We start from the raw sequence: 19,306 nt of genomic DNA, 5'->3' as shown, positions 1-19,306 counted from the left end.
ATCTCTTAGAGGCCCCCATGCTGTGGGGAAGCTTTAAGAAGGACTGCTGTTTATTGATGGGCACACACATGACATCATTCAAGATCTTCATCTCATAACCTATAAACCCTGTCTTTTTTTTTTTGCAGTACGCGGGCCTCTCACTGTTGTGGTCTCTCCCGTTGCGGAGCACAGGCTCCGGACGCGCAGGCTCAGCGGCCATGGCTCACGGGCCCAGCCGCTCCATGGCATGTGGGATCTTCCCGGACCGGGGCACAAACCCGTGTCCTCTGCATCGGCAGGCGGACTCTCAACCACTGCGCCACCAGGGAAGCCCAAACCCTGTCTTCTTAGACATTTAGATTACTTGTCCTAAATTTAGCATACATTTCATTAAGCATCAGTTTAACTTGTCTAGGCTTAATAGAAATTATTAATAAAAATCTTGAAGGATATGGATGTTGAATGAGAGAATGTTGAAAATCATACAGAAATGCTAAAGTATGTACTTAGTAAACTCACTGACATTTTAAAAATTTTCATGTATTTGTTAAACTTGTATAGAACCTATTACATGCCAGGCACTGTTTAAAGCAGTTTACACATAACTTATTAACTACACATTAACTTACTTAATACTCTTAATCAGGTAGGTAATCTTATTACCATTATTTTGCAGATGTGGAAATTGAGGCACAGAGAGGTTTAGTAATCATCCAAGGTCACTCAGCTGGTAAGTGGCATTTCAGCTCCGGAGTTCATAACCTTAACCCCTTTCAATGCTGCCATTTGGAAGACTGGTTAAACCTTTTAAGATAGAGATTCCATAGCTTGGTGAGCTTCCTAAATACTAGTTAGGAAAACAGCTGTGGATTTGTCTTGCTTAGTTTTTGTTTCTCTTAAAGTTTTTAAACCGCATGAGACAAAACAATAGGAAAATTTCAAAAGAATTGTTTGGTCTTCCCACTGAATTCAGTAAGAATTACCCAAAGAGGGATTCTCATGATAAGGCTACAGGTCATTCTGTCCAAAACTTTGAACTACTTCTGCTTATTATTACTAATTAAGTGTGGTGGTAAATTGTGATGGTATTTTTATTGTTGTTTTTACTTACAAAAGTAATATAATTTCATTTTAGACATTAAGAGGATAGAGAGGAAATACTTCTAATTTCATGGCCCACCCTAAAGCACCACCACTTTTATCATTTTAGTGTCTACTTCTTAGTGTGCAATCCAACCGCTAATGAAGGTAAATGAAGATAATTTAATCTTAGAACTTTATAATTCCACTGCAGGCCTGCTGTTTTATCACAGAAGGGAAACAGTATCATTTTTTCTGCTTTTGGCTAGCAATTGGGTTCTCCTAGAGAATTTTATTATCCTTAGTAATCCAACCTATATTAAGGCTACTTTAAACATATTTTATTAAACATAATCTAGAAACAGTTCCTCGCCTGCCCCCTTCAAAGGGAGATATATTTTAACATTTTAGAGAATTTACCAGGAGTAGAACCAGTGACGCTACACACATCCAAATGGGGGTTTGGGCACGGCATCTCCCTCAGAGAAGCATTGCTGGTCCCACCAGGGACCTAGCAAAGAAAGGTTTCTCAAATCTTTGTTAGCATCCCTCACAAAAGAGCTTCCACACTAACTTCATGTGAGTTTGAGGGCTAAGTCTCTGAATTTAGATGTTCTGTTTCTTAAACCAACTCCACTTTCCTGTGATTCAGACCTTTGAACCAGTCTCTGTTCTCTGTGAAAAATAGGACTGGTGCTCAAGGCCCACCCACTTTTTTTTTTTTGCAGTACGCGGGCCTCTCACTGTCGTGGCCTCTCCTGTTGCGGAGCACAGGCTCTGGACGCGCAGGCTCAGCGGCCATGGCTCACTGGCCCAGCCGCTCTGCGGCATGTGCGATCTTCCTGGACCGGGGCATGAACCTGCGTCCCCTGCATCGGCAGGCAGACTCTCAACCACTGCGCCACCAGGGAAGCCCCTCAATATATTTTTTAATAGGGGAAAGAATAACCCACACCTGATCCCATACGCTGTCAGCCTTTATATTTTAACTTTATCATAATGCAGTAAGAAAAATTAGAAAGCTCTTTACTGAATTATAAATAAATTATTAAAGTGTGTTTGTGCTGGACGACAAAAAATCAAGTGCAGTTGAGTTTTGAATATTGAAATAAGAAAGGGGAAAAGTCATGCTGTAAATGACATTTTGCTTAAATCACCTTCCTCTTTCTGCAGTATACAAGGGCCCCTTCCCTATATTTCAAGCTTTGCATAAAAGAAGAGCCGTATTAGATCAGGGGCAAGCATCCATCCCCGCTTCATCCTTCTGAGTAGATCCTCAAATTTTGTTCAATTGTCTACCCAATCCACAAGTAAACCTCAGTCAGTCGGTGCCAATGCGTGTTTGCCCTTTCCCTGGTCCACAGTTGCACATGTAACTTAAATTTGCTTAATTCAAGCCCAGGGAAGGACTTAAGAGTTGGGGAGGAGATTTTCCTTCTGCCACAGGATGTGTATAGGGGAATAGGCTGCCTCTTTGCTGCTGGCAGCCACCTTACCACCATGAGGGGAGGCAGCAGAATGGAAAGATAGGTGCTCCAAGACATGGCTGAGCCTAACCTTAGAGCCTACCTAACCCGGAACTTGTTAGGGGAGACATTTTCTCATTGTCTTAGCTGGGGTTTCTATTGCAGAAAATACAAAATTTTTCAAGAAATTTTGCCTCAATTTTTTTTTTCTTTTTTTTTTTTGTGGTGAAGCAAGGTACAGCGTTTATTTGCAGGACACAAAGCAAGGAGAATGGGCAACATATGCTCAAAAGACCTGAACTCCCTGATGCTTTGGAGCAAGGGTTTGTTTAAGGCAGCATTAGGAGCGAGGGTCACAGGTCATCAGCTCATGGACATTCTCCTGGTTGGTTGGTGGTGAGGTAACAGGGTGATATTTTGGAAATCTTAATCATCAGTCTTCTGGTTCCAACCAGTCTGGGGTCTACATGCTTGTGGTCAGCATGTAGTCAACATCCTCCACTGGATGGGGGCCTTGGTTTCTTAGTTTATGTCTGAAGTAAGTTCCTGAAGCAACACCCCCCTGTGTACTGTGGACAGCAGGCAGGACATGGTGGCAGTCTTCCCGCCTCAATTTTTTGGTGGCCTGCTTTGCTCGTGTAGTTAGCACAAGCCTGGTTCATCTGTTGAGCAACCCAGCACTGCCTGCTGCTGCATGGGTGGCAGATTGAAGAGGGGCAAGAATGAATAAACAGGGCAGAAAAGAAACTTTGTTAACAAGAGATGATGGTAGCTTGGGATGTAGCAATAAAGGTATGGACAAGTGGAAAAACTAAAGAGCGATTTATGAGAAAAGTGTATGATTCTGTGGTCTTTAATACATTCACAGAGTAATACAATCATCATGACTAATTTTTTTTTTTTTAACATTTTCATCACTCCAAAAAGAAAACCCCACACCCATTAGCAGTCCTTCCTCCTTCCTTCTCACCTCTGGCCACCACTAATCAACTTGCAGTCTCTGTGGATTTGCCTGTTCTAGACATTTTATGTAAATGGAATCACGTAATATGTGGTCTTCTGTGACTGGCTTCTTTCACTTAGCATAATGTTTTCAAGGTTCGTGTAAGTAATAGCACGTATCAGTACTTCATTCCTTTTGATGGCTGAATAATATTCCAGTATATGGGTATACCTTATTTTGTTTATCTGTTCATCAGTTGATGGACATTTGGGTTGCTTCTAGTTTTTTTTTTTTTTTTTTTTTGCTATTATGAATAATGCTGGTATGAATATTTATGCACAAGTTTTTTTGTGTGACAAGTTTTTATTTCTCTTACACATACCTGGGAGTGGAGAAGAATTGCTGGTAACTCTATGTTTAACTTTTTGAGGAACTACCAAACTGTATTCCAAAGTGGTTGCACCATTTTACCTTCCCACCAGCAATGAATGAGGATTCCAATTTTTCCTCATCCTCACCAACACTTGTTAATATTTGTCTGTTTTATTTTAGCCATCCTAGTGGGTGTGAAGTAGTGGTATCTTATGGTTTTGATTTGCATTTCTTTGATGACTAATGATGTTTGGGGCACAGATCATGGCTTGCATGCAAAAAGTATTTTAGTAATTGAAAAAAGTATTTTCAATATTATAGAGTGGTTTGTTTTTGTTTTGGTTTATTTGGTTTTTTTGGCCGGGCCACATGACATGTGGGATCTTAGTTCTGCAAACAGGGATTGAACCCTAGCCCCTAGCATTGGAAGTGTGGAGTCTTAACCACCAGACCACCAGGGAAGTCCCATTATAAAATATTTTGATAAAATATACATCCAATAATTTAACAGATAATAATAACTGCATTGAACAGTACTAATTGAGCCATCAGGTAATGAATTAAAGTAATTTTACAGAGAAACACGGGTTTTATCCCTCAGAAAGAAGCTTATACTCGAATTGGGAGGTATAATGAAGCTTATACTCGAATTGGGAGGTATAATGAAAATAACACCTATATATGCACATTTATTAAGCCTCAAATCAAAACACTAATTAACTTGTGGTCCATGGATTATATGCAAACTATGGGTTTTTTCCTAAAAAGATGGTCACGGTCCATAACTTCTGTGAATTTCTTAAAGAATTCTAACCACTACCACCCCCGCAAAAGCTAAGAATGACTGCTCTAAAATTTTCATTGGGGAAAAAATGACTAATGCATTCTTAATGTCTGCTTCCATTAACATTTCTTTCTCAATGTTAGTTACTGGTTAAGTTATGCATTTTGCTTTGGTTACCATTTTTTTCTAGTCAAGGCTTTCTGGGTCACAAGATAAAGATATCACTTCACACTAGTTTAAGGGAAAAAGACTTTATGGAAGGCTCTCGATGTGGCTAATGGAATCCAAGGGCATCCAGCCTGGCTGGGACCAACAGAGGACTGGCCCAGGAAGCCGGCAGCCAGCTTCCCTCGCTCGAGTTCTCTCAAATTATCCGCTCTGCTGATCTCTCAGCGAAGCAACCACCACTGCTCATGCGTGCCCCTGACCCGGCGTGCCTGCCCTCACTCCCTAGTTTCCGCGTCCTCCGTTCACTGCCCTGCAGGAATGACTAAATAGTGCCTCACAGCCCCAATTCAAAACTCTCAGGATTGAGACTCTTGTTAGTCCCACTGCTAATCCCATCAGCTCTAGCCAGGAAGGCAGCATCCTGTGGAGCAAGTGTGACGCTGCCCCTGGAAAGGGGAGCAGAGGCAGAGAGATACCCCATCTGTGTCTCCCGCTCCACTCAACTGAACATGAACTTGCTTGTCGTATGCCTGAACTTCAGGAACTTTTCATTTGTATGAGTCGCTAGAATCTGAAATGAAATACTCTCATTTCCTATGGACATGATAATTAAGAGAGAAAACTTATTGATCTTTTAGATCAAAATCTCCATTATGTTATCTTTATTGCAAACCAAGCCTTGAGGGATTTGTGTCACTTCCCATGTTACAGTTTCAGATCCTGGCCACCATCACCACCACTGCCACACACACCCACATACTCACTAGCTAAAAAGACAGATGCCTCCTTGAATATTTAGCTTAAAAGTTGTCACGGTTGGCCTGTTGATTGATATCAACCATCTGAAGAGGTGAATCCCAACCTGCAGTGTTGCATATATATTTTATTTCACAAACTCTCTCCTGTTTCCAAGAGTGCTGTGAGATTTGTATGGTTTTTTTTAATGAATTTAAATGAATATTGCTTTGAGAATTAAGTTTGACCATTTTCCAGTACCCAGTAGGCTAATAATGGACGTGGAAGCCCCCATGGGGAATCTGTTCAATTGGACGAACGCAGGAGACCCACCCCGTTACCCACCATTCACAGTAGTGGTGGCTGCCGACACTCCCTTCAGCTTCTGATTCCAGCCAGAGTCTTGCTGTCATGGACTTCACAGGAGGGTCATCATCCCCCCCGATTAGTGAGGAAGTCTGGAAACCATCAGCTTGTTACCTGAAAACTGGGTTTGCCTCTTTTTGGGCATCGAGCCAAAAGACACAACCAAGCCACAGATCCAGAGAAGGAAGGGTTTATTATTACTTGCAGCAAGTAAGGGGAACACTGGGGATCTTTCCCAAAGCAGTGTCTCTCTGAACCACAAAATTGGGGAAGCTTTAAGCTAAGTGTACATGCATATTCATGAAGGGGCTCGAGCAGAGGAGAATTCAGCACAGAATTGGGGCAGAGGTCAACGGAGTCCAAGCTTTGGTCGATTCAAGTCAGGAGTGTCAGGTCATTCCTCCTCTACCTGCGGGGGAGCCTTCGTTCCTGCAGAACTCAAAGACATTATTATGTATATCCCTTGAGGAAGAACTAGGACTCTGCTTTATCGTTTCACTGTTGTTTGACTGCCTTTTCTCTGTTCCTATATTCCTTTGTTCCCTTAGCATCATTAATTACTGAGACATGTTCAAGGGCGAGCATTGTGGCCAGACTTAGATCCCAAAATGGCTTCTTCTCATGTCAGGAAAGTCCCCTAACCTATCTGCTTACAAGCTCATAGGTCCTCTACCTTGGCTGTTCGTCAGCCCCCCAGGCCAGACCTCATAGTCTCTGAAAAATTTAAAAGCTTTCCAGGTGACACACAGCCCCCAAGTTTGAAGACTGTTACATTTGATGGAATTTTCAGACAAAATGTGTGGCATAAATTGCAAAACAAGGGTAGGGTTGTTTTTTCTGTTTTGTTTTCCCATATTTCAGTTTCATTATAAATATGTCTCATTCAGTACATAAAATTTTGGGAGAAAAAAACCATATACAACCCCAAAATAAGGAGAAAACCACTGGTACCATTTAATCGTATTTTCTACTAATGTTTCCTATCCATATATTTTATATAACTAAGGCCCCAGTGTAAATACGCAAAGACTATTTGGTTTTATTTTGTACTACTTGACACTGTAAGGAAGCATTTTCCGGGCAAGGCAGGCAGTATGGTTATCAGAAAATTAGAAGTAAAAATCCTCCCATCACTTTAAGGTCCATGCCTCCCACCCACCTTAGCCTCACTAGGTCAAAACAAGAACTCGCCACAGTTAAAACACAGAAACAGGTAGTCAAGACTTGACTGGTTTTACCTCAGAGCCTACCGGATAAGGGCTCTTTTAATAACAAAGCTTCCATTTGGGGATACTGAATTGCCTTCCCCGTCAGAGTCTATGGGCCACTTGCTTTGATGTGCAGTTCCCTTTAAACCTTGCTTGTTAGGCACCTGGAAATTCCTGAGACGATCTTTAAGTCAACAATACAGATTTCTGAGCCTTGACCAGACCTGATGTCCCCTCCCTGCCTCCCCGAAGCCTCTTCCGAAGGCAGTCTGCCTGGGGTGATAATGGGATCCCAGCCCCAGAGGGAGCGCCCATCCCGACTTACCACCACCCAAGTGCCAGAAGGGAGCTGCCAGCTGGAGGTGGCTTTTCCTGCCCTTGAGTGAAGGTGTTCGTTGACCCCCTCAGACTTCTGACAGCTCCCTCAAAAACTGCTTGCCAAGGCCAGGAGTCCTTGTCAATGGGCACCTGTCCTCTCTGGAAATCTGTAAATTCTCTTTGAATAGTTTATATTTCAATTAGGTTACTGTGCATAATTACGGAGGGTGACTCACGGAGAAATGAAACAGCTTAGAGAAATGATCACATCTATACTATATTTATATGCACACACGTAGACTGTCCATAAAGTACAAGTGTAGAGATTATGTGTACGTGAAAACATATTATAAAGGAGAGCGAGCCAGACTTCATTCTAGATGACAATCACCCCACCTGTCCCTTATGATCCATGGGCAGGTGTGGAAACGATAGGGCCTCCCTCTGGAGCCCCACCAGACAGTGCAGATCGTTTTCAACTTACAGTGGGGTTACCTCCTGATACACCTATCATAAGTTGAAAATACCATAAGTTGAAAATGCATTTAATACACCTAACCCTCAGAACGTCATAGCTTTGCCTAGCCTACATTCAACATGCTCAGAACACTTACATTAGCTTACTGTTGGGCAAAATCATCTAACACAAAGCCTACTTTATAATAAAGTGTTGAATATCTCATGTCATTTATTGAATACTGTACTGAAAGTGGAAAACAGGATGGTTGTCTGGGTCCAGAATGACTGTCAGTGTATTGACTGTTTACCCTCACGATCGCAGGGCTGACCCGAAGCTGAGACTCGCTGCCACTGCCCAGTGTCACCGGAGAGCATGCCGCCAGCCCAGGAAAAGATTAAACTTCAAAATCCAAGTACGGTTTCTGCTCACTGCCTATCGCTTTCACGCCATCCTAAAGTCGAAAAATTGTAAGTCAAACTAAGCTGGGGACCATATTCTGTACTTGGTAGCAGAGGAAAGGCCTTTGCCCCTGCAGAGCCCAAATCAAGGCTTTCCAACTTTGCGTAAAATACCGCTGTCTTACAGAGTAAACGTGAGCAGAGTAGTTTAACAAGAATGGCTGTTGTCTTTCAGGTAAACCATAGATTCTTTAGAAGTTGAGACAAACTAAAGCCTTCACGATCAATCACTCTCTAAAAAATCATTCCAAAAATGTATTTCATTCATCAGAATGCTGCCTTTTTCCAAAAGAAATTTGAAGTGGGTTAAGGTAAAGAATGTGTACACGTTAAGATTAACAAGGTAGGGGGGCTTCCCTGGTGGCGCAGTGGTTGAGAATCTGCCTGCTAATGCAGGGGACACGGGTTCGAGCCCTGGTCTGGGAGGATCCCACATGCCGCGGAGCAACTAGGCCCGTAAGCCACAACTACTGAGCCTGCGCATCTGGAGCCTGTGCTCCACAACAAGAGAGGCCGCGATAGTGAGAGGCCCGCGCACCACGATGAAGAGTGGCCCCCGCTTGCCACAACTAGGGAAAGCCCTCGCACAGAAACGAAGACCCAACACAGCAAAAATAAATTAATTAATTAATACCCTGTCTTGAAAAACCTCACAGAGACCCACAGAGTTACCCTCTTTAAAAAAAAAAAAAAGATTAGCAAAGTAGGGACTTCCCTGGTGGCACAATGGTTAAGAATCCGCCTGCCAATACAGGGGACACGGGTTCGAGCCCTGGTCCAGGAAGATCCCACATGCCGCGGAGCAACTAAGCCCGTGCGCCACAACTACTGAGCCTGTGCTCTAGAGCCCACAAGCCACAACTACTGAGCCCGTGTACCACAACTACTGAAGCCCGCGTGCCTAGAGCCCGTGCTCCGCAACAGGAGAAGCCACCGCAATAAGACACCCACGTGCCACAACGAAGAGTAGCCCCCACTTGCCACAACTAGAGAAAGCCCGTGTGCAGCAATGAAGACCCAATGTAGCCAAAAAAAAAAAAAAAGATTAACAAAGTAGACATGAACAGAGCAAGTGGGAAAATGAGGCGAAGCAGACATCCTAACCCCGAGAACTAGCTAACCACTGTGACTGCCGGTCAGACTTGGCTTCAAGAGCAAGTATACAAGGCAGTTAGCAGGAAACCTGGAACGTGATAAGGGCTAATAAGTCATAGCCAGTATTATTATAATTCATAACCAGTATTACATTTCTCAAATACCCATTTTATTTCATCTCATGAAGTTGCAGCTACATTCATTTTTAAGGCTTTAAAATAATTTTGGAACAAGATGCCATTGGATTGGAATCTTCTGGTACAGTGCAGCACCAAGCTCGCTCTTCTAACTCAGGATCATCTGAGCCTTGCATTTCAGCCATTAAAAAAGAATGATTGGGAACTCCCTGGCAGTCCAGTGGTTGGAACTCCATGCTTCCCTGCAGGGAGCACGAGTTTGATCCTTGGCCGGGGAACTAAGATTCCACCAGCCAAGCAGCATGGCCAAAAAAAAAAAAAAAAGATTAAACTAGCAATGTCCTTTTCCCATACGTTTAGCTCTTCCATCTCTGACTGGAAAATTTGGAGGCAATAAGGTCCCCAGTATTTTGGTCTGCAAGACATCTCTGTGATTCTTGATAGCCATGACAAATAAGAAAAAAGAGTAACTTCCATTGTTCCCATCACATATAATGGAAGGTTTCAACTATAATAAGACACTCAAAAAATATTTCTAGTGCAGGTCAGAGAGACACAGAATCGAACCAAACAGGATTTTTCTGTTATCTGTCATCTGGATCTGAGATGCTGCCCTCAAGAACCAACTTGTATAGCCAACGGCCCTAGTGCAGTCCCTGCGAGTCTCCCAGAAATGCCTCATGTCGGGGTCTGGAGTGAGTGTCGCACTTTATACAGCAGACGGTGGCTGGCACCAGTGGCACCATTGCAGACATTAGGAAAACTAGCGGATTCCACCTGGGCACAAAGGCCAAGTCTCTCTTCATATGCTCTCCTATAGCTCTTCCTTTTTGCCTTCTGCCAAATCCTTAGGTGAGTCCATCCTGTTTCACCTGAGATGATACCAGAAGGAGGTTTATAAAAGCATCACCTCTCCCCAGGTACCTAGCACAGTGCCTGGTGCACACTCAGTAAGTAAATGAATGAGAACCAAACAACATCCAAACAAAAATGACCCTAATAGTTTCCAGTTCAGTCCAGAAAAACAAAACAAAACAACCCCACGGCATTTAAAGAGAATGAGTTGTCAAATAAAATTGTCAAAATGAGACCCCCTAGATTTCACCACATAGGCAGCCTCCTGCTTCAGTCAGACCTACCTGATGCCCCTTCATCTCTATGATCATCCACCTCTCCTCATCTGATCAGAAACTGTCATCAGCTATTATTATTTAGCAATTCTGTCTTAATGAGATTAAGAAGATTGGGGGTGAGAGGAGGGACAGCAGATGGAATATATTCTATTTTCTGAATTGATAAGAGAAAGGAGGCAATGTAGACATGGTCAATTTCCATCATTAATCAAATTGAAAATACTAATTTCCTGAAAAGAAAATTTGTGGGTTCGATGTCTCTTTACTTTTTCTCAGAAAATCTGCATTTGGTCCCAACCCACCAAGGTGAATGTAATTTTCCTGGATTTATCTCAGGCGAAAAACTACCCTATCTCGCTTCGTTCACAGTTAAGAACCTCTAAAAGCTACCTCCTGTCTATTGGAATTTTTATTTAACCAAAGGAATAAGCATTAATACTAATATATGTGTTGTTTACACTGTGATTATGCAAAGCGGAGAAAGTAAAAGAACAATTTGACTTGTAGAGTCTTTACATCATTGTTAAATTCTCCAACCCTGTCCCATCACATCCCCACACTAAAAATCTTCAGAGGTGATTATCAAACTTCATACATGTATTTTAAAAAGTTTGTTTGCATTTATAGAACATGATTCCACCTGTGATGTGAGCCTAGATACACAAACCCTATTTCACTATTAGGATTGTTGTTTGTTTCTTTAAGTAAAATTTCCAGCTGACACATGGTAGATGTTAGAGGTGCTTAACCATGAGGGCAGCAGCTGGCGGCCAGGATTAGAACGCGCCACGCTGGTCTTCAGAGAGCGAGGGGAGAGCCTTTTTCCCCTGACTGCTGAGCGGCGGGACCTCCATCAATCAGCCCAACACCCAATCTCTCAGCTTACAATCGACAGATTCTTAAGAAGTTTTTTCTTGCTTTTCTCCTGGAATGTTCTTACCCCAAGATCAAAGCCACGCTCAGAAATATCGCTACATGCTATCTACGCTGATTTTTTTTTTTTTTTCCAGTGCAAAGCAAGGAAGAGTGGCGTTGGCCCAGTAGTCCAGAAGCTCTTATCCAAGAAATGAGTGAAGGGAGGTTCTAAGACCCTCCTTGTTTTACCTCTGATCCCAGAGGCTTGAACCCCCAAAGGTCAAGATGGTGGCCTCCCTTAGAGCCGTGAAGGATGGGCCCAGAGCAAACTAAGCTGGGCCTGGATGCAGAGAAGTTAGTACACGGGTCAGGGCACGACAGTCCAGGTTGCTAGGGCTGACACCCCGTCCCCTGCCCTCCTCCCCACCCCGCCCGCCCCATTCCCCTTGCTCCCGCTCTGCCAGCCTCCCCTCACTGGCTTCACTGGTTTTACTTGCCCTTTAGCCAGCCCAGTCCGTCCCACAGCAGACTCCCAGCCTCTGCCCTCTCCTCGTCCTCTTCATACCCGTTTCCACTGGCACCTCCTCCTCGACTGCTCTGTCCGGGGCCCTCCGTGAGTCATCTCACCCATGCCCCTGGCTTCAGCTGCCTCCAGTCTGCTAATTGTGGTCCGGATTTCCAACCTGGCTATCGCCTGATATCCAAGCTCCGGCCGTCTTCTAGAGAGCACCACCCGATGGCCTCCTAGCCCTGCATTCAACGTGAGCTTCCACCTGACCAGCCTCCCAGAGGTGCCTCACGGGGGAGGTCTGGAGTGAGTCCCGCTTGATTCCGTCCCAGTTTATACAGTGGCTGCCACCAGTGGCACTATTGCAGACGTTAGGAAAACTAGCAGATTCCATCTGGGCGCGAAGAGCAAGCCTCTCTTCATGGGCCTCCTGTAGGTCCTCCTTGTACCTTCTGCCGAATCCCCAGGCAGCTGCCTCCTTAGAGTCACCTGAGATGATACCAGCTTATGAAGCATTACCTCTTCTCAGGTATCCAAGTGCATGGCTTCAAGGACCTGTTCTCCCAAACTAGCAAACTTTCTGTCATGCGCTATTCCTTCCTACACAGTCACCAGCCAGCCCAGCTCAATCCTAAGTATTTCGAGACACTGTCCCTTTCTCTCCGTCCCACCCACCGCCTGAAGCAGGCTTCATCACCTTCATCCTGTAACGGCTTCCAGATTGCTTTTCATCACTCCCCCGTCTCTAGTCATCTTCCCAAAACATAGAATCCACCACGCCTCCACATGTTCGATGACTTCCAGTCTCCAGCCACACCCCGTGTCTCCCGGCCCCAGCACCCCACCCCCCTGCATGCCGTCAGTCACACTGTCTCCTCAGCTCGGAATGCTCTTGTCTCTGCCTGTCAAACACCCACTCACCATCGAAAAACCCAGTTCATCACAAGCACCCCCAGTCCCTTGGGCAGAGTCAACAGCTCCATGGGCCCGTGGACCTACCTCCTGGAGCTCAGGGCTGTTCCCCTCCTCACTCACTACCTACCCGACTCCCAAGTGCGATGCTTCAACGGGCCACGTGCTCAAAAATGCCCGCTGCCTTTGATTCCACCAGAAAAAGAAAGCTGGAGTCACAGATCGGTTTCCTAACAGTCTCATTACATTGTCATTCTCTCCTGTCCTCACAACAGATACTTTTTACATGAGAATCTAATCTGCTGGATATTTATTGAAGAGATTTCTAGAAGCAAAGAACAAGCTCTTATGAGGAAACTCTCACCATGGAAGCCTGTTCGGGTGGTAACAGACATCAGCCGCCCCCCGGGAGGGGTCAGTCTTTACCTGGATAACCCGGAGCATGGCAGGGGAGGGCAATGAAAGGAGGAAGAAGGAAAATTTGTTTCCATTAAAAGGTACCGGTGCTGTAAAAACTCCAGGGTTAGAACCCCTATCCCCGTAACAGCATAAGAACTCCTCATATGTGTCTAGGTGTACAATTCTATTAGACCGATAGAGAAGTAATGGACTTAATAAACTGCAAAGAGCAAATGACACTACGTGATGATCAGATAAGGACTCTGGGGGTGGGCAGGCTGGGCTGACTCTGCTCTGCCCCCTCTCTGATCGGTCTCTCCGCCTCCCCGACTGCCGGCTTCCCCACTGTTTAAGGGGAGCCTGGCAGAGGCTGGATCACGGAAGGCCATGGAAGGCTGGGGAAGGGCTGGAGCGGGCAGAGAGGCCAGTGAGGAAGAGACGGAAATGTCATTTGGCTTGTGGGACAGCAGGATAATGTGGCACCTTCTCTCCATCGCTTTCTCCCCTGCTGGAATCTGGGCTCTGGTTGCCTCTCTCCTGGACTGCTTTCCCTGGTGACTAAGCTCAGTGTCCCACCGCCACCTGTGCTCGCCATCACTCTGGTCGCCTCTCTCCTGGACTGCTTTCCCTGGTGACTAAGCTCAGTGTCCCACCGCCACCTGTGCTCGCCATCACTCTGGTCGCCAGGCTGCCACCAGAGCAGTGTCTCCAAGGGGCTAATGTAACCTTGTCTCTCCCTTGCTTCCCAGGGCCCTCTGCTATTACAGGATTAACCCACGTGCTTCCCAGCCATAATCCCTGCCCCTCTTCACCTCCCAACCCTGTTGATGGGTCTCGGCAAGTCAACTGTTGCCTCTGTGTACTGACTGGCTCTGCCCTTCTCTTTGCTTGGAATCTCCTTTTCAAGATTTAGGTCATGTGTCTTGTCTTCAAGGAAGATGTATATACACTGTTGACCTAAAACAAATAGAGTGCCAGATATTTCTCCAACAAAGATGGGTTTATTTGGGATCAGCAAAGAATTGTGGAGGGGAGCAAGACGCCACCCCAAAATGCCTCTTTGTCAGGCAGATTATTTCAAGCTGAGAACAGTCAAGGGCCCCAAAGCTCAGAACCTTTGACCTTCTCCCTAACTGCCTAAAGGAGTTTGCATAGCGGGCCTGTTCCGGGAACAGAGCTGTCACCAGAGACATCAGCAGAGAGTATGGGCTCGAGTGGTGGGGGAAATGCCTAGAGACCCGAGTCCACGCTGGGTCCCACTGTCTCTGCAGGCCCAGCAAACATTTATTTACTAAACATTTGCTTTTCCATCTCCATGTGCATTGCCTTCCTCCCCTTTGAAGTCCCAAACCACTACCCCTAACATCCTTTTTTGGCTTTAGCTGAAGATGGTACTTAAGGTGAGGGCTTGGGTCATTTTCATGAGTTACTCAGTTTTCCTGGGTCTCTCCCATGTATACATGTTACTGGACTTCTGTTTGATTTTCTCTTGTTAATCTGTCTCATGTGCATTTAATTCTTAGCCAGAAGAACCTAGAGGGGCAGAGGAAAATTTCTTACTCCCCAGCAATTGCAGTTTGGGGTCTGCAGCCATGGTGAGCCAGGGGCAAGGGAAGGAGATTGCTTTTATGGGGCAGGGAGGAGAGAAGTTGGGGAGCTACAGTAAACAAAGAGTCTATGGCTTTTCATTGGCTGAGTGCTAACCAGGAAAGGAGTCTTTCTTCTTCCTGGTGGGCTCTGCTGTCATCACAGGCCCTGAGATCTCCCCTTTCTGGTCTCCCAACTCCATTTAAAATAAATTGAGGGGGACTTCCCTGGCGGTTCAGTGGTTAAGACTCCAAGCTTCCACTGCAGGGGGCACGGGTTAGCTCCCTGGTCCGGGAACTATGATCCCACATGGCACACAGTGCCGCCAAAAAAAAAGGAAATAAAAGAAATTGAGGTTTCTGTTTATTAATTTTTACAACATCGACACACACAGACACACTCAGACACACATATAGACACTCTCAGACACACATATAGACACACACAGAGACACACACACACAGCCCATACTGCACCATACTGTAAGACTGGGCTAAATCCCTTCCCCGGGCTCTCCTAGCACCCAACCTCTGTCACTGAACTGACCAGCTTTTACTGACAAATCTGTCCTCCTATCTCGATGATAAACCCTTCCGGGTCAAAGACCATGTCCTTCGCAACTTTAGCACCCTGCTTTCCCCACGCTCTATCTGGTTCAGAGTGGGCCGTCAATAAAGCTTTGCTAACTGAACCCAACCATAATTCAAGGCAGGCTGGAGGGACTGGGAAACGGAATGGCTTCCAGGGTGACCGAATGTAAAATTGATTCCCCTCTCCGAATCCCTGGGCAGACTGCAACCTTTCACAGCAATGGACAGTATCACATACCCTCACCCTTCAAGTCTTATCCTTGCCCCTTAAAGCACACATAAAAATTGGACTCCTTGGGCTTCCCTGGTGGCGCAGTGGTTGAGAGTCCGCCTACCGTTGCAGGGGACACGGGTTCGTGCCCCAGTCCGGGAAGATCCCGCGTGCCGCGGAGCGGCTGGGCCTGTGGGCCGTGGCCGCTGAGCCTGCGCGTCCGGAGCCTGTGCTCCGCGACGGGAGAGGCCGCAGCAGTGAGAGGCCCACGTGCCGGAAAAAAAAAAAAAAAAAAAAAAATTGGACTCCTAAAACTCAGCCATTCGCTGTTGAATTCAAGGCCTTTCCCCAATTTGAGATATTCCACAGAAGAAATTGAGCCATTTCTAGGTAGCCGAAAGGAAACAGAAAAGAGACTGACTTAAAGCTTCATTCAGCTCTCACGTCGTTTCCTATTCATCTCCTACATTAAAACCTTTTGAACGCGGAAGCTACATCTGATTACTCTTCCTGTTTCCCACAGCTCCTAGCAGGATGCTTTGGATATGAATGGCAAAGCACTGGAGGAGAAGACAGGATAGGATGGACGTGGGCCCTTTGGATTTGCCAGAGGAAAAAAATAACGTGTAACTTGGAAATGTAATAAAACCTTCAAAAGTACGTACCACAACCTATGTCCATTGCAGGAACTCGGCTGTGTTTCTATCCATTCCACGCAGTTTATGCACCTGAGTCGTCTGCTCACCTGTGTCACATCACGGCCACGAGCACAGGCTTTGGGACCACACAGCTCTGGGCGGAATCCCAGTTCTGTCACCCACCAGCTCTCCACCCTGGGGCTCAGGGTCCTCACCTGTAAAGAGACGATGACACACCTCACAGGGAGGGTCCAGCACTCAGCTCGGTGCCAGGCACATAGGATGTGCTCTATAAACAGTCGCTATTTGATTGTTGTGGTTGTTATTGTTATGTGGGTCCTCAGTATATTTGAAATGAGAGCAGGGATTCTAAATTAGAGCAGGACACTATTCAAATATTGGTAGAGGTTTGGCAGTTTGGAGAGGTATAATGGGAGAGATCACACCTGAATATATGTAGAGACAAACAACAAATTAGTTAAGAAACTTGTTAAAACCTAAGATCGGCACTAAGCAGGGTGCTTCCTTGGCAAAACAGGGCAGGTGGGGAGGAGGGGGGTCCAGCTCGGCCCGCCACGTGGAAAAGGACAGGGAAGGCATGTCCGGCCACTGACAGAGTCTCGGGTCTCAAACCTCATTTAGGTCCCTGGTGGCAGCAAGTTCCCACCTGGAGAGGGGGAAGCAGCCCAGGAAATCCAGGGATCAGGCAGTCCTGAGTCTGGATCTTAGATGCCCTGTCCAGAATTACAACTGGAGCCACACAGATGCCCTGTCCAGTGGTGATGAAGCCCTGGGCTTCTCTGAGGCTCTGGACACCCCATGGGATTGGCCGCCAAGCACAGCTGGGACCACGATGTGAGCCCAGGGGTCAGCTGGGGGTCCAGGGTCCCTAAACCCACAGGTATGGGGGGTGGTGCTTAAACTCTGTAATCCTTTCCTGCCTGAGCGCCAAAGGAACCTGCACTGAGGGGTGAGCATCAGTGAAGCCAGCGGTCCCAGCTCTGAGCAGCTGGTGGAGAAAGAGTCAGGAATATGGGATGCAAGCCACATGTCCTGCCGAACTCAAATAGGTTGAATTATCCATCGTCAATGTTGGTCGACTTTTTTCCACCCAGAAGCGTCTTTGTACCAAGGTACAGTTACCTAGCCCGCTGACAGGCACATACCATTAACTTGCAGATATTTTTATTTATTTATTTTTTTAATTAAAAAAATTTTTATTTATTTAGTTTGGCTGTACCTCACAGCTTGTGGGATCTTAGTTCCCCAACCAGGGATTGAACCCGGGCCCTCGGCAGTGAGAGCGCAGAGTCCTAACCACTGGACCGCCAGGGCATTCCCTGCAGATATTTTATAATAACATCATCCATCATTTACATGGTGCCTTGCAGACTCCAAAGCACTTCCATAAAAACTGGGCTCACTCATTCCTTAGAATAACCTGTGAGGTAGAAAGGGAGGTGATTTTTATCACCTCAGAGAGATTTTGATGCCTGAGAGAATTTGAGAAGATGTCATACAACACTTGACTTGGGTCTTGGAAGGAGGAATAGAAGTTTGCCCAGCATAACTGAAAGGTTGCTTCTTTCGAAGGTTGCCAGCTCGTCTGCCCAGCCATTTTAATGCTGGGCTGAGAGCAGGGGCGACGTACTGCTTCCAGTAGAATATCCTTGTGGGACCAGTGCCCTGGGACTCGCGTGTGACCTACAATCTCAGTTTTAATGTAACTCTTCCAAAGCAATTAAAAATACTTTACCCACAGATTGACGTTGAATTCCCTTCCCTGTACCCAATTAAAAAATAATGATAACAGTCTTATTAGATCTAAAATAAGCCCAGATTAGAAACAGCCTGTTTAAAAATCAATAAACTTTTCTTAATCCCTGCAGTGGAAAAAGAAAGAGGCTCCTCTCTGTCTTCCCTAAAAAGTCAGTATTTACACAAAGTGTTGCGTTGCCGGATTCAGAGACGCAGAGGTGCCCGAGCGTTCACCCAGCTGCCGGCACCCCCTGAATCCTGCGAGACTTATTTGGCTATAACTAATCTTGGCTCTAGGCTTGCTTACATTTTTGGGTGACCCTTTTGCCTGGAATGTTTCTCAGTGTTCTCATTAGCGCTGTCTTCCCAGCCCTGGACCTCGCTCTCCTTTTGTTGCTGTTACTGTCTGTCCTGCCATTAGTAATCTTGACTGCTCCCAGCAGCCAGGCCTGGCGTGTTCCCCATCACGCTGACACTGTTCCCGCACCAGACCCGGGCCCGACTCCTGCTCTCTAACCCTGTCCTCACAGCCAAGCACCTCTGCCGCCCTTCCTGTGTATTTACAGTTGGATTTGTTGTTGTTGTTGTCCTTTTTCTAATTATAAAATATATTTTATGCTTCTTATAGAGAACTATAAAGAAAGATATTAAGAAAACCCTCATGATCTACGCTCAGAGTCAGACACCGCTATTTTTCTAGCATAATCCTTATTTAAAATATATTTTATTCTATGTTTCATTCAGAAAGTAATACAGGGAGTTCCCTGGCAGTCTAGTGGTTAGGATTGGGCACTCTCACTGCCGTGGCCCAGGTTCAGTCCTTGGTCAGGGAACGAAGATCCTGCAAGCCGTGTGGGACAGCCAAAATAAAAACCAAGCAACAAATAATAAATTAAAAAATAAAATAAAAATATTTTATTTCATTTTTATATAAATTTAAAAATATATAAAAATAAAATAAATAAATAAATATTTTATTTTTATATAAATAAAAAAATACTTTTTTTTAAAGTAATATATCTCTTGATATGATGTGATGAGAATGGCACTTAACTTTTGTGGTCTTTTCCCCCAAAATTCATAACCTCAGTCTAGTCATGAGGGTAGACTTCAGACAAACCCAAACTGAGGGACACTCTACAG

General features: G+C 45.4%; 1 long non-coding RNA gene across 1 annotated transcript; it reads left to right on the top strand.

Annotated features, from left to right (window-relative positions):
• The first annotated feature begins 6,539 nt into the window (after nt 1-6,539).
• Nucleotides 6,540-17,386, top strand: LOC117195633 (uncharacterized). Its single transcript, XR_007474591.1, has 4 exons — nt 6,540-8,349; nt 11,716-11,914; nt 13,256-13,477; nt 14,903-17,386. It is a non-coding gene; the product is annotated as an uncharacterized LOC117195633 (long non-coding RNA).
• Nucleotides 17,387-19,306: the final 1,920 nt, after the last annotated feature.

Source organism: Orcinus orca, chromosome 21 (assembly GCF_937001465.1).
Source record: "Orcinus orca chromosome 21, mOrcOrc1.1, whole genome shotgun sequence".
Classification (NCBI taxonomy): domain Eukaryota; kingdom Metazoa; phylum Chordata; class Mammalia; order Artiodactyla; family Delphinidae; genus Orcinus; species Orcinus orca.
The sequence above is the reverse complement of the archived record's forward strand: the minus strand, read 5'-3'. Positions and strand labels throughout refer to the sequence as shown.